The 26632-nt window shown below is 31.9% G+C and overlaps 1 protein-coding gene and 2 long non-coding RNA genes across 4 annotated transcripts in view; 1 reads left to right on the top strand and 2 right to left on the bottom strand.

The window, feature by feature from the left end:
- The window catches only part of LOC135134991 (glycogen-binding subunit 76A), a 142662-nt gene that overhangs the window by 14890 nt on the left and 101140 nt on the right, over positions 1-26632 (bottom strand). The window lies entirely within an intron of this gene.
- LOC135135489 (uncharacterized) lies at positions 6660-8244 on the top strand. The gene is made up of 2 exons (XR_010281571.1): positions 6660-6771; positions 8172-8244. It is a non-coding gene; the product is annotated as an uncharacterized LOC135135489 (long non-coding RNA).
- On the bottom strand, positions 6763-8175 carry LOC135135035 (uncharacterized). 2 transcript variants are annotated; one of them, XR_010281430.1, is made up of 4 exons: positions 7956-8175; positions 7767-7905; positions 7280-7715; positions 6763-7229 (listed from the first exon to the last, which is right to left on the bottom strand). It is a non-coding gene; the product is annotated as an uncharacterized LOC135135035 (long non-coding RNA). The 2 variants fall into 2 exon arrangements; XR_010281429.1 differs by having other exon boundaries at positions 7767-8175.

Consider the following 26632-nt stretch of genomic DNA (forward strand, 5'->3'; position numbering starts at 1 on the left):
GCGCCCAATCAAATCCAATCTGCGAATAATTCGCACGCCAATCGCACAAAGAAGATAAAAAATGACCACCACAATGGTCACGTGGTACGCAAGCAAACATATTATCACTATTATAGCGAACAATAAAACTTTTTTAAAAAATAACCCTTTTACGCGGGTTTAAGTGTTAATACTGTCCGACCGGAGTATATTTTTGGGAAAAAATTCTGTGTTCGACACGGTAAGATTTATGACGATAAGCATAATCAAAAAAATTGCATAAATATGTTCTGCGTATTAGCAACCCCCATAGGGGGGTCGACGGGGAACACCCACTTCGATGAGAAGTCGTAAAGAAACACATTACGCAACCATTTTGCATCCTACGGCAACGATACGGACCGTAGGTGCCTCAATTTCACGTTTAAACGACGGTCACAGTGTCGCCCAATCTGGCCCAATCAAATCCAATCCCAAATTGGGGGCGCCCAATCAAACCCAATCTGCGAATAATTCGCACGCCAATCGCACAAAGAAGGTAAAAAATTACCACCACAATGGTCACGTGGTACGCAAGCAAACATATTATCACCATTATAGCGAACAATAAAACTTTTTTAAAAAACAACCCTTTTACGCCGGTTTAAGTGTTAATACTGTCCGACCAGAGTATATTTTTGGGAAAAAATTCTGTGTTCGACACGATAACGTTTACAGCGATAAGCATACCAAAAAAAATGCATAAATATTGTCTGCGTATTAGCAACCCCCATAAGGGGGTCGACGGGGAACGTAACCACCCACTTCGATGAGAAGTCGTAAAGAAACACATTACGCAACCATTTTGCATCCTACGGCAACGATACGGACCGTGGGTGCCTCAATATTACGTTTAAACGACGGTCACAGTGTCGCCCAATCTGGCCCAATCAAATCCAATCCCAAATTGGGGGCGCCCAATCAAATCCAATCTGCGAATAATTCGCACGCCAATCGCACAAAGAAGGTAAAAAATTACCACCACAATGGTCACGTGGTACGCAAGCAAACATATTATCACTATTATAGCGAAAAATAAAACTTTTTTAAAAAACAACCCTTTTACGCGGGTTTAAGTGTTAATACTGTCCGACCAGAGTATATTTTTGGGAAAAAATTCTGTGTTCGACACGATAACGTTTACAGCGATAAGCATACCAAAAAAAATGCATAAATATTGTCTGCGTATTAGCAACCCCCATAAGGGGGTCGACGGAGAACGTCACCACCCACTTCGATGAGAAGTCGTAAAGAAACACATTTCGCAACCATTTTGCATCCTACGGCAACGATACGGACCGTAGGTGCCTCAATATTACGTTTAAACGACGGTCACAGTGTCGCCCAATCTGGCCCAATCAAATCCAATCCCAAATTGGGGGCGCCCAATCAAATCCAATCTGCGAATAATTCGCACGCCAATCGCACAAAGAAGGTAAAAAATGACCACCACAATGGTCACGTGGTACGCAAGCAAACATATTATCACTATTATAGCGAACAATAAAACTTTTTTAAAAAACAACCCTTTTACGCGGGTTTAAGTGTTAATACTGTCCGACCGGAGTATATTTTTGGGAAAAAATTCTGTGTTCGACACGGTAAGATTTATGACGATAAGCATAATCAAAAAAATTGCATAAATATTTTCCTGCGTATTAGCAACCCCCATAAGGGAGTCGACGGAGAACGTAACCACCCACTTCGATGAGAAGTCGTAAAGAAACACATTACGCAACCATTTTGCATCGTACGGCAACGATAATGACCGTAGGTGCCTCAATATTACGTTTAAACGACGGTCACAGTGTCGCCCAATCTGGCCCAATCAAATCCAATCCCAAATTGGGGGCGCCCAATCAAATCCAATCTGCGAATAATTCGCACGCCAATCGCACAAAGAAGGTAAAAAATTACCACCACAATGGTCACGTGGTACGCAAGCAAACATATTATCACCATTATAGCGAACAATAAACCTTTTTTAAAAAACAACCCTTTTACGCGGGTTTAAGTGTTAATACTATCCGACCGGAGTACATTTTTGGGCAAAAATTCTGTGTTCGACACGATAACGTTTACATCGATAAGCATACCAAAAAAAATGCATAAATATTGTCTGGGTATTAGCAACCCCCATAAGGGTGTCGACGGAGAACGTAACCACCCACTTCGATGAGAAGTCGTAAAGAAACACATAACGTAACCATTTTGCCTCCTACGGCAATGCCACTGACATAATGTGCGAACGACGCTTTTCAATAAATGTGTGGGCCGATGTCGCTTGGATGAAACATATATTTTATGAAAATCAACCGTGTCCAGTAGAAACTATCAAAGAGCTTCCACGACGAGTGGAAGTGGCAGCCGCCAAAGTTGATGGAATTCCCGGTGTTTTTTTTAGGTCGTTTATGTTGCGACGTTCTGAAGCGTTTATTGCTAGTTATGGGCAACATTTTCGACATGTATTGTAAAGAGGTAGTAGCACTGTAAGTTGCTCTTATTTGTATTCTAATAAACAAAGTGGAATCGTTGTGACAAGGACCAAACTTCCGTCAGAATAAAAAGTCGATCACGATGAAGCATTATCAAAAATCGGTCCTTTTCAGGTCAACCATTTATTTCTATAACAAATAACCTTCCGCATTGACCTCTAACGATGAATGAATGAATGATAACCAGCAAAAAGTTGGTTTTACTTTTAATTGAAACTGAAAGTGTTTACATCGTTTTTATTGGAACGTTTTCCCACTTACTCTTTAAAAGGTGGATCAATGGCATCGCATCGAGGGTGGTTCATGGCGGTTTTGCCCATTCGATTTTTAATTTGTGTTTTAGTTCCCGAGCGTAAGCTAAGGAAGTGTAGTAATCGAGTCCATCAGACGATGGGTCACTTTCATGTTTTTTCGTATTTCCAACAAGGGTTGTATGTATGTACGTCTCCTAAGCGCAGTGGGTGGGTATCAGAGAGAACGGCGACCTGTGGGACTGTGATTGTGGGTTCGTTGCCGAACTTGGCCGCTTACTTTTTATTTACTTTCATTGGTATAACCAGAGTATAACGCTGTGACTACTTCTCTTTTGTGCTGCGATTAGAATTATGCATGTTGATGACGTCATCACAAATTCTGTTATTGAAAACATCATGAACGAGTCACCTCATTTTCTCGAAAATGTAAAGACCACGCACATCTTTTTATAATAATACCTAATAAAATAAGCATTATAATATAATAATAATTTTAGTCTTTTGTTTTGAGGAGACAACTTATTCAATTAAATTAAACAAATTTCTACGTAACATTTGTTCGATGTATAAACAGAAAAATGATTTTAATGTTATATAAAAATATACTCCTATACTTGTAGTGTACGAATTCGCTGTCAGTTTTTCCCTAAACGTTCACATTTTCGCAAAAAACATTACCCAACGCAATACGGTTATATTACTAACACCGGACAGGAGTCGCGGTGGCGCTGCGGCAAAGGCGGAACACCGAGACGTTCAACGCAGCCGTGCGACAGGCGGAAAGTGGTTCGATGCTGAATGTGGCCGTCTTTTGTCTTATATTGGTAATACGCTGTGACTATTTTTCTTTCGTGCTGTGACTAGTATTATCTACTAGTATATTGATGACGTCATAACAGATTTTGTATTGGTCAAATGAAGAACGAGTCACCCCATTTCCTCGAAAATGTGAAAAACACGTCTTTATAATAACGATGATAAAATAAGACTTATAATTTTCAGAGAATTTTGTTCAATTGTGGTTTAATTCAAATCAAACTAATTTCTACGTGACATTCGCCCGATGTTTAAACATAAATAAACACGCGAGAATCCCGGATATGTTTCATTGTTACTTCAGGAGCGAGGCAATTTCTGTCGACACAACGTTCGACCAATTTTTATTAAGGTGCTGAACCGATAAATCGACTTCAGATATAGTGTCAAATATTTTGAAAAAGAGACAAAAGGAGCATTTCAAAGTTTGGGAGATTTGTCGCCAAACGTGACAGATTCATATCACATTCACACAAGGTGGGGCATTGTGGGGCTCTTTGTATAAGTCACCGTAAACATACACAAGTATTTCCAACTTAAGAAAATGTACGACACTAAAAAATGTTTTATTCAATGTAAGGTACAAGTAATAACTACAATATAATTAATGTGTGAAAAAGTACTTACCTTGAAGGGTATTGAGGTACAATTTCAATTATATATATATATATATATATATTAGGGTGATTCAAAAAAAAAAAAATAATTTTTTTTTTCGTGCAAAGAGGTTCAAAAGTTTCTTTTCAACGTAAAAAAATACCAGTTAAAATTTGAGCTCTTAATATTAATATTAAGACCGTCCGCATCGCGTTTTTCTATTTCCCATAAGAATAACATGGGAAAATTTTTGTTTGCACCTTCTGATTTTTATTGCTAGCCCGTCGTGTGTCGTGAAAAAAATTCAATCACATATTTTTATAGAGAATTGAACGCTCTACAAAAAGTGTCTCCTATGATTGTGCGAGAAACCTGATAGTTGAAGAGTTATTTTAGGCTAAAGTTAAATTTATCCAAATTTTGACGTTTTTGATGCATTACAATAAATTTGATGGTCTTATTGGAATAAATCACCACAAAAATTTATACACATTTTAAATTTAGTTTTTTAAACAGTAATTGTTTATAATTTTATGCTATAATAAGGCCAGTAAAACTCTTTCCGAACATTTTCAGCATCAGTGGGTTAAAAAATCATAGTCAGGTTTCTCGCAAAATCATAGGAGACACTTTTTGTAGAGCGTTCAATTCTCTATAAAAATATGTGATTGAATTTTTTTCACGACACACGACGGGCTAGCAATAAAAATCAGAAGGTGCAAACAAAAATTTTCCCATGTTATTCTTATGGGAAATAGAAAAACGCGATGCGGACGGTCTTAATATTAATATTAAGAGCTCAACTTTTAACTGGTATTTTTTTACGTTGAAAAGAAACTTTTGAACCTCTTTGACACGAAAAAAAAAATAATTTTTTTTTTTTGAATCACCCTAATATATATACATATGTATACATATAATCATCTTTGTGAGAAAGTGTTTTTATTTTGGTGTTGCATGTCAGTCAATATAACATAACAAATATGTTATGTGTACTACATATATATTATTTTATAAATATTACTTACAATGTCGTTGCAAGAACCAACGAGAACGTCGAAGATTCTTGGCAAATGAGGAAAGGGGTGTAAAAAAAAAGTTCAGCACATAAAGATGTTGAAATAACAACGAGAAAACGTTAAATTTTAAATCTTTGAGATAATCTACACTTAGAAAAAGTAACAATTTCAAAAATTATTATGAAAGCAAAATTCAAAATGTCAAATGAAACAAAAAATAAATGCTCAAAATACTAACAACATTAACACTAACAAATAAAATAAAAATAATTCCAAAATAATCGCTCTGATTGGTTTTAGAAACATCACTAAATATTAAAGACTTTTACAAAAACTTTAAAATTTATCATCGAATTTTGTTAACAAATGTGTTAATTCTTTGCAATTACTTTCATTAAGAGAAATTTGCGATTAATCTGTTCCCTGAAATATTTATTTGTGCGTAGCCAAGAAAATTAGTATATTGAATAAAAGTTTAATATTGAATCTATTTTTTTTTAACTGTTTCATTATGTTGTATATGTTTTCACAACAAATTCGGCTATTAAGAGAATTTTCTATAGTTTCACTTCGTTTTCCAAGTCATTTTCATTTTTTCAGATTGATCATGTTCGTAATTTTTCGTTAAATAACAGACAATTCCAACAGTATAGTTTGTTGTTTCACTACCGATCAGCCAATAATACTTATTCTTCTAATTTTGATTAAAGCCTTTATTACTGCCAAGAGAGTTTGTGATGCCTGATTGTTGCATTTCAGGACATGGTCTTAATGTATAAACAAATAGTTCATAAACATCAAGTTCCATGCTACTGAATTTATTTATAAAAACAAAAAAAATTTCGACAACAAATAAAAGTAAATTAATTATCACTTAACTATACCTGAATAGTGAATATTACTAATATTTAAATAATGGTTATAATTAAATAGAAAAAAAACAATAAATTATAATTAAAAAATATTACAAAATAAAGAAATAAATCATTCTTCTAGCATCAAGACATTAATATGGCCTTCAGTTTGCTTTTGATTCTGCATTTGTTACTAAATAAATTTAAATTATAAGTGTCGACAAGAAAATTTGATAAAGCCATCATACGTAAAATAGGATGATTCTATGCCAACAGCGTCGAAGAAGTTGAAACTCTAAACGTTGTCCCAACATTATGGGAAACCTTTGCTGTAAATGTTACATATTGGCTACTATAACAATATACTGATAGTATATATATATATATATACGTCAATAATAACTTTTGGCCTCGCGCCAGATTTAGGCAACAAGTAATGGCAGAATATGAAAACCACATCCTAGCCTCAAACCTGTCATATCAGTGTTCAAATTTGTATTTATGGTTGCATCATTTACAACAAGCGACACGTTTTAAAGTAGGTAAATATTTCGAGTTATAGTTTAAACTGTTTTCGAGTAAAAGAAAGAAAAAGTGGTATGAATCAGTTTATTCAGAAATAATTTTTTGGAATTAAAACAGCCACATAGAGGCTGAAGAAATTAAGATAATCAAAGAGAAAAGAAAACAACTTAAAACTAGGAAAGCTTACTTCGTAGTAAGTGCAATTATATTCTATGAACATTTAATACTACTATAAAACACCAAAGTAGATTATTCATATTTCTTATGAAGTTAGAGATTGCAATTATTAACAAAGTTGACAACGTATGGATAAAGTTAAATATATATCTTTTAGTCAAAAGAGGTGTCTGCATAATTTGTTACAGTGTGTTTGCAGGTATATTTGTACAATGCAGCAGCAGCTGCATTCACTATCCAAATGTAATGTATAAATAATGATTTGTCTGGTGTATGGTGCAGTCTTAAAATTAGGTATTTTTACTATATTTCAATTGGATAAATATTTTTACACATATTTGTAAATTCTCGTGCTTTGCCAGTTTTAGACGTTGGAATTTTAATTATTAGCGTATCGTTTTTGTCTTGAATGCCGTCATTATTTTTCAATTTATCCATTCCACATGCTCCTACAACTTCTAATAAAAAATAAACCTAAAACATAATGATTTATAGACAATGTGATTGACCTTGTTTGAGATCACCTTTAACATCGGGTACATTTAATCACGGGCTTCTGTTAAAAATTTTGGTAAGTCTTCTCTTGTAAATATATTTGATTTCTTGGCAATGTAACCTATATTTTTTGCTTGAAAACTTGGTGTACTTAGATATATCTATGCTGTTTCTTATTAACAGAGTTGACTTTAACTACGACTATGCAGCCCAAAGTGTTAAAGATTTCACAGAATTTGCTTTTTCAGCGAAATACTCGTATGCAATGAGGTGTTCTCCATATATTTTGCATGGTTGTTTCTGCGCAAAAAAAAAAATTCATACTGCTTTTCATAAACTGTGGCTGAGTTTTTAGGTAATAAATTTGATATATTATCTGCCAGTTTTTGCAAGTTCGGTCGAATGCATGTAAACTGCTTGTTATTATTGCTATCCATCTCTATTTTGCAATTGCTACAGATCTTTCTGCAAGCAAAAATATTAAAAGTGCCGAAAAATAAGAGGTATGCTTCATACTTTCATTTAAAATGGGCATGTAAGCTAATAATCTGTTCTGTAATAATAATAAAAGCTTATTATAGGTTATGTAGATACAAGAAAATTGTTCAAATTCTTCCATTCCGCGTACTCCTACAACTTCGAATAAAAAATATACCTAAAACATTATGTTTTATAGACAATGTGATTGACCTTCTTTGAGATTACCTTTGACATTAGGTACATTAATCACGGGCCTCTGTTAAAAATTTTCGTAAGTTTTCTCTTGTAAATATATTTGATTTCTGGGAAACATAACCTATATTTTTTGCTTGAGAACTTGGTGTACTTAGATTATATCTATGCTGTTTTATATTAACAGAGTTGACTTTAACAACGACTATGTATCCCAAAATGTTGATTTCACAGAATTTTCTTTTTCAGCGAAATACTCGTATGCAAAATGAGATATTCTCCATATAATGTTTTCCATGGTTGTTTCTGCACCGAACAAAAACTTATTACAGGTTATGTGGATACACATTGTTCGCTGCCATAGAATGTCGCTGCACTTCAAGAAATCCACTGTTGCCATGCAAGGTTGCGACGTTGCGAGATTACGCGCAAATTTAGTTAATAAATTATATTTATAAAATTAATAAACCGGATGTGTTTCTAATAACTAATAAAAAGGGTTAACAAAGAGTATAGAATTACTGCTAAACCGAAAAACAATTTATAACCTTGTAAAATGTAATTGTGGAGGTAGATAATACTAATATGACAACACCGCATTTAATTTCTGTGCCGATTTTTGAACATAGAAAAAGCACATTACTGCGCGATTTCGAAAAAAGAAACATTACTATTTTTTAGCAGCTTTTAACCTCTCTTTTTATATTTCTCCAAGAAAGGCGTACATGTCAATTTTAAAATACCAGTTTAAGTTGGAGTAAGAAATTTACTTTTATGGTTGTGTGTACAGGCACTTCTACAATTAGCAGTACAAGTTTTTGTTAATCTCTTAAATTATTTTTCTACTTATGGAGCCAATCTGGATATTTGCTTAAGGGTGTGCTTTAAATTTTAGGAATTAATATCTTGGAACGTCATGCATCGTTTCCATACATTTTTGAGCTTCTGTTTTATTTTCTAATCACTTGGAATTTCATTTCCAAAAACAAAAATTGTACTTGAAATGATAGATATGAAGCTCATTATTCCGAAACATGTAATTATAAGATCAAATGTTACTATGCATGAAATGTATTATTTGATATAAAGTAACTTTTGATATCGCATTCTTTAGATTTTTTTCATGGGTACTTTACAGTTAATAGTATCACCATGAAATTGTCTCTTAGATTTGTTTTTCTTTCTTCCGGTATTTGAATCACAATTTGATAATCTTAAAACAACGACAATTAATTTAACTTTAGCTTGAGTTGTGAACCTGAAAGTTGTTTTGTATGAATTTGTGTGACAAAAGTGTACTAAAGATGAAAATAATTACTTATACTCTTTTATAATCATTAATTACATTTGTAGCAATTTTTGGCCTCTCGTATTTTATATTATTTTATCCAAGAAACAAGCGAAATTTGAAAAACCAGTTTAATATTTTAATGGAGCAGTAATTATGAACCCAAATGTTGCTATGGATAAAAACTATTATTTGACTTAAATTAACTTTTGGAATCACAGTCTTTGGATTTTTTTCGTAGATACTCCACAGTAAACAACATAATTATAAATCTGTCCCTTTGATTTATTAATTTCTCAATCCGCCGATATTTGAAAGACCATTTGGTATTCTTAAAACAAGGGTTACTAATTTAATGTTTCCTTGGACTGTGAGCCTGAAAGTTGTTTTGTATGAATCCATATGGGGTCAAAGTGTACTAAAGATGAAAAGAATGACTTCGTTTATAGCAACTTTTGGCCTCTCGTGTTTAATATTTCTCCAAGAATGTTTTTAATTTTGTAAGATATTGGGCCAATAAAACATACACCGACAACATTATTTGCAATTCTTTCAACCACCTATGAATTCATAAAATATCAACTTTTGCATCTTTAATTGAAATATTGTTCAATTCTAATCTAAACCATGAAAACTATAATAAAGAACTTCAGTCCATAAAACAAATTGCAATAAATAATGACTTTAAAGTAAAATTAATCCACAATCTAATTGACAAAATAAGATACAAAATTAAAAAAAAAAAACAATGTTGCTCGTTGTTCAAAACGGACCATGATACTAAGGAAGACATAGGTAGATATTATTTTCTGGATTTTATTGAAACATTATCTTACAAAATTAAAAACATACTAAATAGAGTGAATAAAAATGTTAATATTTCATTTAGAAAAATTAATTCAACCAGAAATCAGTTACTGAACAACAAAGATAAAATTACTTAACTAGATAAAGCCGGAGTCTATCAATTACAATTTGAATGTTGAGATTGTGCCTTAAATTTTACGAATCCATATCGTGAAATAATACACCTCATGAATTTCACTGGCTTGTGTTGAAATTTCGGGTTTCCAATTTTAAATTTATTAATCTAGTACTTCGTTCCAAAAACAAAATTGTGCCCGGAATGATGGGTTAATTACCTGTTTTCACATATACGAAGCGCACGAGTCCGAAAGTTACCTAACATGCAATTATGAGGCTAAATGTTGCTATGGATGAAAACAATTATTTGAATTAAAGTAACTTTTGGCATCACAGACTTTAGATCTTTTTTCATAGGTATTTTACACTTAACAACATCATTATGAATTTATTTCTTAGATTTATTTCTCAATCCACCAATATTTGTCTTAACCTCATAGAAAATGTTTCGTCTTATGGAAAAAATCTGAATATTTACACTTGGGGGTGTGCCTGAATATATAGCACCGAATATTGCCTCACATGAATTTTACTGCCTCGATTTGACCAAATTTTGGGTTTCCGATTTTAGATTTATTCATGTACCTTGTACTTTAATGTATGTTAGCACATGAGTCCGAAAGTCATTGGTCATGTAATTATGAGGCCAAAAGTTTCTATGGATGAAAGCCATTATTTGATTTAAAGTAACTTTTGGCATCAAAATCTTTAGATTTTTTTAATAGTTACTTCATAATTAATAACACAATTATGACTTTTTCTTGTAGGTTTATTTCTCTTATTTGTTATTAAAATAACTGCTGTTAAGTTAATTTTAGCTTGGGTTGTAAGTTTGAAAGTTGTTCTCTACGATTCTGTGAGGCCAAAATCTACAAAAGATGAAAATAATTTTAGGTTAGATAGTTCAACATTCAGCCAATTATTTATTTTTATTTATACTATTTTCGTGTGGTATAGCAAGAATAATGGTCAAAAATCAAGTATTTTAGGATCAAAAAACGGCACATCAATTTCCAGATAATATTAACACTAATAAGTCTAAAAATCTAACCAAATATTGACTTTTTTAAAGTGTTATAAGTTTACTGACGAGGTGGCTGAGAAAGGGGATGAACCCTGAAACTGGTATCACCAAAATAGTATAAATAAAAATAAATAATTGGTTGATTGCAGAACTACCTAACCCAACTTTATACCCGCGCTAATATGGAAACACACATATCAAAATAATTAGCTCATTTATAGCAACTTTCGAACTCTCGTATTTTATATTTGTCTAAGTAGCAAGTACTTAAAAAATTTAAATTATCACTTTAACTTTGAATAAAAAAATATTTTTATGAATGCGTCTACAGATTCTTCTACCATTCACAGTCTAATTTTGTACTAACTTCATACAAAATGTTTCGTATTATGGAAAAAATCTGAATATTTACACTTGGGGGTGTGCCTGAATATATAGCACCGAATATTGATTCACATGAATTTTACTGCCTCGATTTGACCAAATTTTGGGTTTCCGATTTTAGATTTATTCATGTACCTTGTACTTTAATGTATGTTAGCACATGAGTCCGAAAGTTATTCGTCATGTAATTATGAGGCCAAAAGTTTCTATGGATGAAAGCCATTATTTGATTTAAAGTAACTTTTGGCATCACAATCTTTAGATTTTTTTAATAGTTACTTCATAATTAATAACACAATTATGACTTTTTCTTGTAGGTTTATTTCTCTTATTTGTTATTAAAATAACTGCTGTTAAGTTAATTTTAGCTTGGGTTGTAAATTTGAAAGTTGTTTTCTACGATTCTGTGAGGCCAAAGTCTACAAAAGATGAAAATAATTTTAGGTTAGATAGTTCACCACTCTGCCAATTATTTATTTTTATTTATACTATTTTCGTGTGGTATAGCAAGAATGATGGTCAACAATCAAGTATTTTAGGCTCAAAAAACGGCAGATCAAATTCCTGATAATATTAACACTAATAAGTCTAAAAATTTAACCAAATATTGACTTTTTAAAGTGTTATAGGTTTACTGACGAGGTGGCTGAGGAAGGGGATGAACCCTGAAACTGGTATCACCAAAATAGTATAAATAAAAATAAATAATTGGTTGATTGCAGAACTACATAACCCAAATTTATACCCACGCTAATATGGAAACAAACATATCAAAATAATTAGCTCATTTATAGCAACTTTGGACCTGCCGTCCTTTATATTTAGCTAAGTAGCAAGTATTTAAAAAATTTTAATTATCACTTTAACTTTGAATAAAAAATATTTTTATGAATGCGTCTACAGATAATTCTACCATTCACAGTCTAATTTTGTTTTAACTTCATACAAAATGTTTCGTATTATGGAAAAAATCTGAATCTTTACACTTGGGGGTGTGCCTGAATATATAGCACCGAATATTGATTCACATGAATTTTACTGCCTCGATTTCACCAAATTTTGGGTTTCCGATTTTAGATTTATTCATGTACCTTGTACTTTAATGTATGTTAGCACATGAGTCCAAAAGTTATTCGTCATGTAATTATGAGGCCAAAAGTTTCTATGGATGAAAGCCATTATTTGATTTAAAGTAACTTTTGGCATCACAATCTTTAGATTTTTTTAATAGTTACTTCATAATTAATAACACAATTATGACTTTTTCTTGTAGGTTTATTTCTCTTATTTGTTATTAAAATAACTGCTGTTAAGTTAATTTTAGCTTGGGTTGTAAATTTGAAAGTTGTTTTCTACGATTCTGTGAGGCCAAAGTCTACAAAAGATGAAAATAATTTTAGGTTAGATAGTTCACCACTCTGCCAATTATTTATTTTTATTTATACTATTTTCGTGTGGTATAGCAAGAATGATGGTCAACAATCAAGTATTTTAGGCTCAAAAAACGGCAGATCAAATTCCTGATAATATTAACACTAATAAGTCTAAAAATTTAACCAAATATTGACTTTTTAAAGTGTTATAGGTTTACTGACGAGGTGGCTGAGGAAGGGGATGAACCCTGAAACTGGTATCACCAAAATAGTATAAATAAAAATAAATAATTGGTTGATTGCAGAACTACATAACCCAACTTTATACCCACGCTAATATGGAAACACACATATCAAAATAATTAGCTCATTTATAGCAACTTTCGAACTCTCGTATTTTATATTTGTCTAAGTAGCAAATACTTAAAAAATGTAAATTATCACTTTAACTTTGAATAAAAAATATTTTTATGAATGCGTCTACAGATAATTCTACCATTCACAGTCTAATTTTGTTTTAACTTCATACAAAATGTTTCGTATTATGGAAAAAATCTGAATCTTTACACTTGGGGGTGTGCCTGAATATATAGCACCGAATATTGATTCACATGAATTTTACTGCCTCGATTTCACCAAATTTTGGGTTTCCGATTTTAGATTTATTCATGTACCTTGTACTTTAATGTATGTTAGCACATGAGTCCAAAAGTTATTCGTCATGTAATTATGAGGCCAAAAGTTTCTATGGATGAAAGCCATTATTTGATTTAAAGTAACTTTTGGCATCACAATCTTTAGATTTTTTTAATAGTTACTTCATAATTAATAACACAATTATGACTTTTTCTTGTAGGTTTATTTCTCTTATTTGTTATTAAAATAACTGCTATTAAGTTAATTTTAGCATGGGTTGTAAGTTTGAAAGTTGTTCTCTACGATTCTGTGAGGCCAAAGTCTACAAAAGATGAAAATAATTTTAGGTTAGATAGTTCAACATTCAGCCAATGATTTATTTATATTTATACTATTTTCGTGTGGTATAGCAAGAATAATGGTCAAAAATCAAGTATTTTAGGATCAAAAAACGGCAGATCAAATTCCTGATAATATTAACACTAATAAGTCTAAAAATTTAACCAAATATTGACTTTTTTAAAGTGTCATAGGTTTACTGACGAGGTGGCTGAGGAAGGGGATGAACCCTGAAACTGGTATCACCAAAATAGCATAAATAAAAATAAATAATTGGTTGATTGCAGAACTACCTAACCCATCTTTATACCCACGCTAATATGGAAACAAACATATCAAAATAATTGGCTCATTAATAGCAACTTTGGACCTGTCGTCCTTTATATTTGGCTAAGTAGCAAGTATTTAAAAAATGTAAATTATCACTTTAACTTTGAATAAAAAATATTTTTATGAATGCGTCTACAGATACTTCTACCATCCACAGTCTAATTTTGTTTTAACTCCATACAAAATGTTTCGTATTATGGAAAAAATCTGAATCTTTACACTTGAGGGTGTGCCTGAATATATAGCACCGAATAGTGATTCACATGAATTTTACTGCCTCGATTTGACCAAATTTTGGGTTTCCGATTTTAGATTTATTCATGTACCTTGTACTTTAATGTATGTTAGCACATGAGTCCGAAAGTTATTCGTCATGTAATTATGAGGCCAAAAGTTTCTATGGATGAAAGCCATTATTTGATTTAAAGTAACTTTTGGCATCACAATCTTTAGATTTTTTTAATAGTTACTTCATAATTAATAACACAATTATGACTTTTTCTTGTAGGTTTATTTCTCTTATTTGTTATTAAAATAACTGCTATTAAGTTAATTTTAGCATGGGTTGTAAGTTTGAAAGTTGTTCTCTACGATTCTGTGAGGCCAAAGTCTACAAAAGATGAAAATAATTTTAGGTTAGATAGTTCAACATTCAGCCAATGATTTATTTTTATTTATACTATTTTCGTGTGGTATAGCAAGAATAATGGTCAAAAATCAAGTATTTTAGGATCAAAAAACGGCAGATCAAATTCCTGATAATATTAACACTAATAAGTCTAAAAATTTAACCAAATATTGACTTTTTTAAAGTGTCATAGGTTTACTGACGAGGTGGCTGAGGAAGGGGATGAACCCTGAAACTGGTATCACCAAAATAGTATAAATAAAAATAAATAATTGGTTGATTGCAGAACTACCTAACCCATCTTTATACCCACGCTAATATGGAAACAAACATATCAAAATAATTGGCTCATTAATAGCAACTTTGGACCTGTCGTCCTTTATATTTGGCTAAGTAGCAAGTATTTAAAAAATGTAAATTATCACTTTAACTTTGAATAAAAAATATTTTTATGAATGCGTCTACATATACTTCTACCATCCACAGTCTAATTTTGTTTTAACTCCATACAAAATGTTTCGTATTATGGAAAAAATCTGAATCTTTACACTTGGGGGTGTGCCTGAATATATAGCACCGAATATTGATTCACATGAATTTTACTGCCTCGATTTGACCAAATTTTGGGTTTCCGATTTTAGATTTATTCATGTACCTTGTACTTTAATGTATGTTAGCACATGAGTCCAAAAGTTATTCGTCATGTAATTATGAGGCCAAAAGTTTCTATGGATGAAAGCCATTATTTGATTTAAAGTAACTTTTGGCATCACAATCTTTAGATTTTTTTAATAGTTACTTCATAATTAATAACACAATTATGACTTTTTCTTGTAGGTTTATTTCTCTTATTTGTTATTAAAATAACTGCTATTAAGTTAATTTTAGCATGGGTTGTAAGTTTGAAAGTTGTTCTCTACGATTCTGTGAGGCCAAAGTCTACAAAAGATGAAAATAATTTTAGGTTAGATAGTTCAACATTCAGCCAATGACTTATTTTTATTTATACTATTTTCGTGTGGTATAGCAAGAATAATGGTCAAAAATCAAGTATTTTAGGATCAAAAAACGGCAGATCAAATTCCTGATAATATTAACACTAATAAGTCTAAAAATTTAACCAAATATTGACTTTTTTAAAGTGTCATAGGTTTACTGACGAGGTGGCTGAGGAAGGGGATGAACCCTGAAACTGGTATCACCAAAATAGTATAAATAAAAATAAATAATTGGTTGATTGCAGAACTACCTAACCCAACTTTATACCCACGCTAATATGGAAACAAACATATCAAAATAATTGGCTCATTAATAGCAACTTTGGACCTGTCGTCCTTTATATTTGGCTAAGTAGCAATTATTTAAAAAATGTAAATTATCACTTTAACTTTGAATAAAAAATATTTTTATGAATGCGTCTACAGATACTTCTACCATCCACAGTCTAATTTTGTTTTAACTCCATACAAAATGTTTCGTATTATGGAAAAAATCTGAATCTTTACACTTGGGGGGTGTGCCTGAATATATAGCACCGAATATTGATTCCCATGAATTTTACTGCCTCGATTTGACCAAATTTTGGGTTTCCGATTTTAGATTTATTCATGTACCTTGTACTTTAATGTATGTTAGCACATGAGTCCGAAAGTTATTCGTCATGTAATTATGAGGCCAAAAGTTTCTATGGATGAAAGCCATTATTTGATTTAAAGTAACTTTTGGCATCACAATCTTTAGATTTTTTTAATAGTTACTTCATAATTAATAACACAATTATGACTTTTTCTTGTAGGTTTATTTCTCTTATTTGTTATTAAAATAACTGCTGTTAAGTTAATTTTAGCTTGGGTTGTAAATTTGAAAGTTGTTTTCTACGATTCTGTGAGGCCAAAGTCTACAAAAGATGAAAATAATTTTAGGTTAGATAGTTCACCACTCTGCCAATTATTTATTTTTATTTATACTATTTTCGTGTGGTATAGCAAGAATGATGGTCAACAATCAAGTATTTTAGGCTCAAAAAACGGCAGATCAAATTCCTGATAATATTAACACTAATAAGTCTAAAAATTTAACCAAATATTGACTTTTTTAAAGTGTCATAGGTTTACTGACGAGGTGGCTGAGGAAGGGGATGAACCCTGAAACTGGTATCACCAAAATAGTATAAATAAAAATAAATAATTGGTTGATTGCAGAACTACCTAACCCAACTTTATACCCACGCTAATATGGAAACAAACATATCAAAATAATTGGCTCATTAATAGCAACTTTGGACCTGTCGTCCTTTATATTTGGCTAAGTAGCAATTATTTAAAAAATGTAAATTATCACTTTAACTTTGAATAAAAAATATTTTTATGAATGCGTCTACAGATACTTCTACCATCCACAGTCTAATTTTGTTTTAACTCCATACAAAATGTTTCGTATTATGGAAAAAATCTGAATCTTTACACTTGGGGGGTGTGCCTGAATATATAGCACCGAATATTGATTCCCATGAATTTTACTGCCTCGATTTGACCAAATTTTGGGTTTCCGATTTTAGATTTATTCATGTACCTTGTACTTTAATGTATGTTAGCACATGAGTCCGAAAGTTATTCGTCATGTAATTATGAGGCCAAAAGTTTCTATGGATGAAAGCCATTATTTGATTTAAAGTAACTTTTGGCATCACAATCTTTAGATTTTTTTAATAGTTACTTCATAATTAATAACACAATTATGACTTTTTCTTGTAGGTTTATTTCTCTTATTTGTTATTAAAATAACTGCTGTTAAGTTAATTTTAGCTTGGGTTGTAAATTTGAAAGTTGTTTTCTACGATTCTGTGAGGCCAAAGTCTACAAAAGATGAAAATAATTTTAGGTTAGATAGTTCACCACTCTGCCAATTATTTATTTTTATTTATACTATTTTCGTGTGGTATAGCAAGAATGATGGTCAACAATCAAGTATTTTAGGCTCAAAAAACGGCAGATCAAATTCCTGATAATATTAACACTAATAAGTCTAAAAATTTAACCAAATATTGACTTTTTAAAGTGTTATAGGTTTACTGACGAGGTGGCTGAGGAAGGGGATGAACCCTGAAAGTGGTATCACCAAAATAGTATAAATAAAAATAAATAATTGGTTGATTGCAGAACTACCTAACCCAACTTTATACCCACGCTAATATGGAAACAAACATATCAAAATAATTGGCTCATTAATAGCAACTTTGGACCTGTCGTTCTTTATATTTGGCTAAGTAGCAAGTATTTAAAAAATGTAAATTATCACTTTAACTTTGAATAAAAAATATTTTTATGAATGCGTCTACAGATACTTCTACCATCCACAGTCTAATTTTGTTTTAACTCCATACAAAATATTTCGTATTATGGAAAAAATCTGAATCTTTACACTTGGGGGTGTGCCTGAATATATAGCACCGAATATTGATTCACATGAATTTTACTGCCTCGATTTCACCAAATTTTGGGTTTCCGATTTTAGATTTTTTCATGTACCTTGTACTTTAATGTATGTTAGCACATGAGTCCGAAAGTTATTCGTCATGTAATTATGAGGCCAAAAGTTTCTATGGATGAAAGCCATTATTTGATTTAAAGTAACTTTTGGCATCACAATCTTTAGATTTTTTTAATAGTTACTTCATAATTAATAACACAATTATGACTTTTTCTTGTAGGTTTATTTCTCTTATTTGTTATTAAAATAACTGCTATTAAGTTAATTTTAGCATGGGTTGTAAGTTTGAAAGTTGTTCTCTACGATTCTGTGAGGCCAAAGTCTACAAAAGATGAAAATAATTTTAGGTTAGATAGTTCAACATTCAGCCAATGATTTATTTTTATTTATACTATTTTCGTGTGGTATAGCAAGAATAATGGTCAAAAATCAAGTATTTTAGGATCAAAAAACGGCAGATCAAATTCCTGATAATATTAACACTAATAAGTCTAAAAATTTAACCAAATATTGACTTTTTTAAAGTGTCATAGGTTTACTGACGAGGTGGCTGAGGAAGGGGATGAACCCTGAAACTGGTATCACCAAAATAGTATAAATAAAAATAAATAATTGGTTGATTGCAGAACTACCTAACCCATCTTTATACCCACGCTAATATGGAAACAAACATATCAAAATAATTGGCTCATTAATAGCAACTTTGGACCTGTCGTCCTTTATATTTGGCTAAGTAGCAAGTATTTAAAAAATGTAAATTATCACTTTAACTTTGAATAAAAAATATTTTTATGAATGCGTCTACAGATACTTCTACCATCCACAGTCTAATTTTGTTTTAACTCCATACAAAATGTTTCGTATTATGGAAAAAATCTGAATCTTTACACTTGGGGGTGTGCCTGAATATATAGCACCGAATATTGATTCACATGAATTTTACTGCCTCGATTTGACCAAATTTTGGGTTTCCGATTTTAGATTTTTTCATGTACCTTGTACTTTAATGTATGTTAGCACATGAGTCCGAAAGTTATTCGTCATGTAATTATGAGGCCAAAAGTTTCTATGGATGAAAGCCATTATTTGATTTAAAGTAACTTTTGGCATCACAATCTTTAGATTTTTTTAATAGTTACTTCATAATTAATAACACAATTATGACTTTTTCTTGTAGGTTTATTTCTCTTATTTGTTATTAAAATAACTGCTATTAAGTTAATTTTAGCTTGGGTTGTATGTTTGAAAGTTGTTCTCTACGATTCTGTGAGGCCAAAGTCTACAAAAGATGAAAATAATTTTAGGTTAGATAGTTCAGCATTCAGCCAATTATTTATTTTTATTTATACTATTTTCGTGTGGTATAGCAAGAATAATGGTCAAAAATCAAGTATTTTAGGATCAAAAAACGGCACATCAATTTCCAGATAATATTAACACTAATAAGTCTAAAAATCTAACCAAATATTGACTTTTTTAAAGTGTCATAGGTTTACTGACGAGGTGGCTGAGAAAGGGGATGAACCCTGAAACTGGTATCACCAAAATAGTATAAATAAAAATAAATAATTGGTTGATTGCAGAACTACCTAACCCAAATTTATACCCACGCTAATATGGAAACAAACATATCAAAATAATTAGCTCATTTATAGCAACTTTGGACCTATCTTCCTTTATATTTGGCTAAGTAGCAAGTATTTAAAAAATTTAAATTATCACTTTAACTTTGAATAAAAAATATTTTTATGAATGCGTCTACAGATACTTCTACCATCCACAGGCTAATTTTGTTTTAACTTCATACAAAATGTTTCGTATTATGGAAATAATCTGAATCTTTACACTTGGGGGTGTGCCTGAATATATAGCACCGAATATTGATTCACATGAATTTTTCTGCCTCGATTTGACCAAATTTTGGGTTTCCGATTTTAGATTTATTCATGTACCTTGTACTTTAATGTATGTTAGCACATGAGTCCGAAAGTTATTCGTCATGTAATTATGAGGCCAAAAGATTCTATGGATGAAAGCCATTATTTGATTTAAAGTAACTTTTGGCATCACAATCTTTAGATTTTTTTAATAGTTACTTCATAATTAATAACACAATTATGACTTTTTCTTGTAGGTTTATTTCTCTTATTTGTTATTAAAATAACTGCTATTAAGTTAATTTTAGCTTGGGTTGTAAGTTTGAAAGTTGTTTTCTACGATTCTGTGAGGCCGAATTGTACAAAAGATGAAAATAATTTTAGGCTAGATAGTTCACCACTCTGCCAATTATTTATTTTTATTTATACTATTTTGGTGTGGTATAGCAAAAATAATGGTCAACAATCAAGGATTTTACAATTTACTTCCTTTATCGCATCCCCTTTGCTCCAGCCTTACTCCGCTCTTTTCCACTCCTTTCATCCACCCAGCTTCTCTTCCATCTTCATTCAATATTTCTGTTATACTTTCCTTTTTTCTTTAATTTCGCCCTAGTCTTGTAGCATGTATTCTAAAGTCTCTTGCACTTCTCCACACATCCTATATATTCTTCTGCTTTCGCTTAAGCAAAAGTTATTGTTTCTTTCTTCATGTCCACCCCTCTGTCTAGCAATTACTTTTTCTCCTTCGTTCTTTCTCTCTCTAGGTACCTTGGCGTTGTTTCTGATATTATCTTTAGACGAGTATAACCCCCATTGTACCTAGGTTCCTTTATACTCGCCATTGGACGTATTTGTCCTTGTAGCCACTTTCGAGGAGACCTTTACTTTTCCACATCTCACTCATTATTTCACACAGTCTTTCAATCAAATCATGCGTTCTAAACGTCCATACATCATTTACCAATCCATTCCTCCCTGGTCTTTTCCCTCTTTTCGACCCTCCAACTTGTTTCCATATTTTTTCCACTGTAATGTTCGGCCATTCTTTCTCTCTCAGCATTCTCGGTTTAACTCTTTTGCGCTACAATACTCTCATTTCCACTCATTAGTTTCATGAAATGGTACTTCCATTGTATTATTAGCATTTCTTCACTGATCATGTTTTTGTTTTTCCTTATTTTGGTTCCTGCTCTGATTTTATGGCTTTTATTTTATTTCTTCTTTCGGAATCTCTTCTTTTTTTTCTTCACACCGACCTGTTATTATTTCCTGCTGGACAGTACTCTTCTTTTTTATCTTTCCCTTTTTACACCTTCGTAAACATTTTCTTTCTTATGTTTTTAAATCTCTGCATCTATTAACCCGCCATTTGTTTCTCTTTTCTGATTTCTTCGTTATAAATCCTTTTCTTATTGCTGCTTTTTCAGTTGTTGTTTTTAGCATGTGGTCGGAATCAATTCTTTCTCCTAATTTAAATGTTTCGGCTTCTTCATCAGCTACTGGGTTACATATACAGGTAAATTCTTTATCTTCATCCCCCTCCTTCACCCCATTCAAAACTACCAAACTCTTTCTTCAATTAATTTCCATAGAAATTTTCTGTCTTTATTTAAAATTTTATCTTTAGATTTTTCTGTGCGTTCTCCGCTATATTCCCTGCTTTTGTTGCCTATTTTGGCGTTAAAACCATCTCCTATCAGAAGAAATTCTTCGTTAGACTCTTCAATTTTTTCTTAAATTTTTTTCTTCAAATTTTTTTTAATTGCAATGCAATACAATATGCAAATTCTTTTTTTCTTTTATCTTTCTTTCCACTATGCGTTCCACTTCTATTACCCGCTCTTCGATTTGTTTTATATCTTTTGTCACCCCTGTTATGGATCCCCCACTTGCTTCACCCTCAACTTTTCCTTTTTCCTTGTTCAATTTATTCCCCTTACTCTTTAGTATCCATGTTTCTGTTAATCACACAAAATCAAAATTTTATGTACTCATTAAATAAATTCTGTATATTTTTCTTAATAATGCAATATTTCAAACAAGCAATTTTAAACCCCATTTGTCCTCCCCGCTTTTCTTTTCCATTCCCTCTCTTTTTTTTTTTATAATTATTACCCCTTCTCTTTATGCTTCCTTGCTCAGTTAATTCCAACTCTCTTTGTAAAATTTTTCATCCAAATTTCCCTGTCTTCATTCTATGTCCTCAACTTTCCGTTTCTTACATTCTATAGCTGTTGTGTATCTTTTTTTTTCTTTCTTACTCTCTAACTTCTTTCTGAATTTTTGGCTCTTCTACTGTCCAATTGTTTTCAGTTGCTTTATATTTTCTTTAATTTTAGATAAATTTCCAACATTCTTCTGGAAATTACTACCTTCAAACAACTTCCCGTATTTATATAAAACCTAGTCATAATATTAGCTTTGTTAAGTAAATCATCTATGCAACCAACTTTTATACTTAACAATCTTTTCTCAAACCAAAATTGTTAAAATTACTGTTAAAAGATGTCACTGGATGTGCGTGAGTCCAAATGTTACGTTGAATGTGTGAGTCACTTCGGCCTCAAAAGCTACGGCGAGGCCGAAACTTCCAATTTGAGCCCAAAAGTATATATACGTGAGAGAATTTGAGGTCGAAAGTTATCATTAACATATATATATATATACATATATCCCTGAATTTATACATATATAGTTGTTATACCGCCTATACAGTCCCGACTCGATACAAAATATTGTACACAAACAATGTCATTAAAAAGTCTACTAGTTTTTTCTCAACATGTCGCGTTTTTTCTCGACATGTTGTGTTTTTTCTCAACATATCGAGTTTAATCTCGACATGTTGAGTTTTTTCCAAAAAAAAAAATTCACCTGACCATTCTACGCTTCCGCAGTTGAAGTCGAATTTGAAGATTAAAATGTTAACAGAAATTAGAACTACAGGGTGTTATTGAAAGGTACGTACAACAAAATTGACAGTTCTTCGCGAAGTCTAAAAAGTCTGAAAAACTTAGTTTCTGTTATCAAAATTATAAGGGGAAAATTAACCCTTATCCAACCTTTTTAGACGCTACTGAAGGATAAATAGGTAAAATTAATTTATTTTAATAAATCCTAGCAACTGTAACAATAAAACTTTTGTCAAGACTAAATGTTGCTATAGAAACGAAAGATGTTCTTTTTATCAGAGGCGTAGAACGAATTTGGACATAAATTTTAATAATTTTTATCTCTAAAAGAAGAACACTTTTTCCTGAACTTTTTTTTTACTTTTAGCCCCCATATTCGAGACCAATTGCCGATTTTATTTTGTACGTACCTTTCAATAACACGCTGTATAGTTTAAATCAATCAACTATATCAATATCAAAATCAATAATCATCATGCAGTAAAAACAGTATTTTTCCGTAAAACTCCGTCATAACAGATCGTAGGCCTACTGGGACAACCACGTAAGCGCGTCAAGTACACTACCTCAGAGGTGGTGTGGAAATGTATGCATATCATATAGAATGTAACTCCTTCAACTTTTAGAACGGCAATGTCTTAGGAATGGTGATTCTTAAGAAACAAAGTATAAGGACCATTTTTGTAGATAATTTTATGCTCTATAACGTTTGTCTGAACTATATTTTTGATAACACTTACCTACCGTTCGAGAAAAATTCAAAAAACAAAAATTTTGACTTTTGACATTTTTGAAGCACACATGGGATCTTCTGGAACTTTTGGCACTTTATCTCTACGGGTGTACCCAAGGTGTCTCCCAAAATTCAGCTCTGTCCGAGTTTTTGTGATTTGAACACTATTTGTATATCTATTTTGACCGAATTTAGTGCATTGCAGTAGAAAAATGGATTCGACCCCCATCTAATTGAAACCATTGAAGGTCCGGTCAAAATAGGCATAAAAATAGTGATCCAATAACAAAAACTCCGACAGAGCTGAATTTTGGTAGAGACCTTGGATACCCTAGTAGAAATAAAGTCCCAAACGTCCTCATAGATCCCATGTGTGCTAAAAAAGTTATTCAAGGTCAAAGGTAAAATTTTTGGTTTTTTGGATTTTTCTCGAAAACGGTAAGCTTTATACAAAAATTATAGAGCATAAAATTATCTACAAAAATGGTCCTTATACTTTTTTCACAAAAAATCACCATTCCTAAGTTATCGCCGTTCTAAAAGTTGAAGGAGTTACATTCTACATGATATGCACACATTTCCACATCACCTGTGGGGTAGTGTACTGGCGTGGTTTTTTTTAACGTGGTTTCCCCAGTAGGCCTACGATCTGTTATGACGGAGTTTTATGGGAAAATACTGTATTTACTGCATGATGATTATTGATTTTGATATTGATATAGTTGATTTAAATCAATCAACTATAGTTCTAATTTCCGTTAACATTTTAATCTGATTCATGCTCTTCAAATTCGACCTCAACAGTCATGTCTTCTTCAGTTTCTTCCTCTTCTTCCTCTTTTTCTTGCTGGATGTCCATAAATTGTTCAACTGAAGATAAATCAGTTGTCTTCATCGATATCACATGAATCTTCGTCTGTTGAATTCTGTTGGACATTCGAGCAAGAGTGGCCTTGGCAATTAGTGCACGCTGGTGAACACAACAACCCTACTCTTCTACAGCCACATCTAGTACAACAACCTTTTTTGCAATTGCAAAAAATAGTGTTTAGGAGTTTTTTCGGAGTATAGTTTGAATCCAAAGTATTATCTGTTAGTTTCCAACCCCAGTCTTCGAGGTTCAGTTGTTAGCCTAGCCATGTCTAGACTTGATACTATACTCGGTACAAGTGTTGATGAGCAGAAGCCGATGTTGAAGGAAGACACAATAGTTGTACTTGTTTCTTATTTGTTTTTTTTTTACAAACGTTAAATATCTATACGTGTCGATACAATTAATTTTTTTGGAGCTCCACAAACAGCAAGGAGAAAGCGAATTCCTTTTGTGATCATCGTTTGGGGAGACGAGTCAATTTCTTCAAATCCTTTAGCGCAATCACGTTCTTTTTTTCAAATAATTGCTGATGTTTAACCTCTTCTGAACACTATCGCAGCCGGTTATTGCATGTAACAATAAAACGTGGTTTTGGCATTTTGGATAAGCAGATAAACTTCTTCAAGAATATATTTCTGTTCGCTGTTGACCCTTTCCAGGTTTTAAACAGTAAATAATTTTATCAATTTATGGTAGAAGGGACTGTTTAAGGACTGAGTTTCTGTTGAGTGTATATTCTCAGAATTAGTTAGTAGTTATTTATTATATTGTTCGTAGTTACGTATTTTGTACATTTAAGAGACACGAATGGCATTTACATTTATTTAATACAACCCGTGTAACTTTTTTATTCTGAAATATAAACCTGTAGGTTTTTTTTGAGGAAATCTGTATCATTTTAAAAGATCTATGTGGTGGCAACCTCACATTTTTATTATCACTTCCGGTAGAACCAGAAATGTAGTAAAATATTTAAAAAAATTTCCATTTAATTCAAAATCTAGTTGTTTGAAAAACGATAGTAGTTTAATCTGTCAGTTCGGCGTTTCTAACAATAATTTGATCATAATTTTTGAAGTTTGATGAGTGTTATTTTAGTGGCTCATAACGATAACATTATAGAAATTGTAGAAAATTTTAATAACGAAGACTATTTTCGTATGATCGTACTCTATGGGAAATGCGAAGAAAGTTTAAACGGCACTTGCCGAAAGTTCAACGAATTATATCCCAACAGGAGAAAGGTGTATCGAACAAAACTGAAACAAATAATTGAAAATTTAAAAAACCAAGGTCAGTTTAATGTGAAAACGAAAAGACCTGCAAATATCACCGAAGATTATGAGACGGTACTCAATGTTTTGCTAGCCGTTATTGAAAGTAAAGACATTTCTATTCGAGAGATTAGATCAACGTTTGGAATTGCTCAGTCGGCGTCCTTTTAAATACGCAAAGCATCAACATCTTGAAGCAGGTGCTTTCTTAAGGCGACAAAAGTTTGCAGAGTGGCTGCTAATAAGAGACCAAGAAGAACCACTATTCCTTCAAAATATCATTTTCAGCGACGAAGCATCGTTTACTAATAAAGGCATTTTTAACAGACGGAATACCTATTATTGGTCTACTGAAAATTAGCATTTATTTAAACCAAGAGGCAATCAGAGGGCGGGGAAATTCATTGCATGGATTGGTATTATCAACAACACGATAATTGAACCATACTTTTTTGACAACAACTTAAATGCCGAGCAGTATCTACGTATTCTGCGGCAGATGGAAGACGATTATTTAGATAACTTACCTCTCAAGCAAGTTCAAAACTTGTATTTCCAGCAGGATGAGGCACCAACTCACAACGTGAGGAACGTGGATAATTTCTTAACAGAAACATTTCAA

Source organism: Zophobas morio, unplaced genomic scaffold, assembly GCF_036711695.1.
Source record: "Zophobas morio isolate AGI-343-1 ecotype UQ-CSIRO unplaced genomic scaffold, CSIRO_AGI_Zmor_V1 ptg000024l, whole genome shotgun sequence".
NCBI classification, from domain to species: Eukaryota; Metazoa; Arthropoda; class Insecta; order Coleoptera; family Tenebrionidae; genus Zophobas; species Zophobas morio.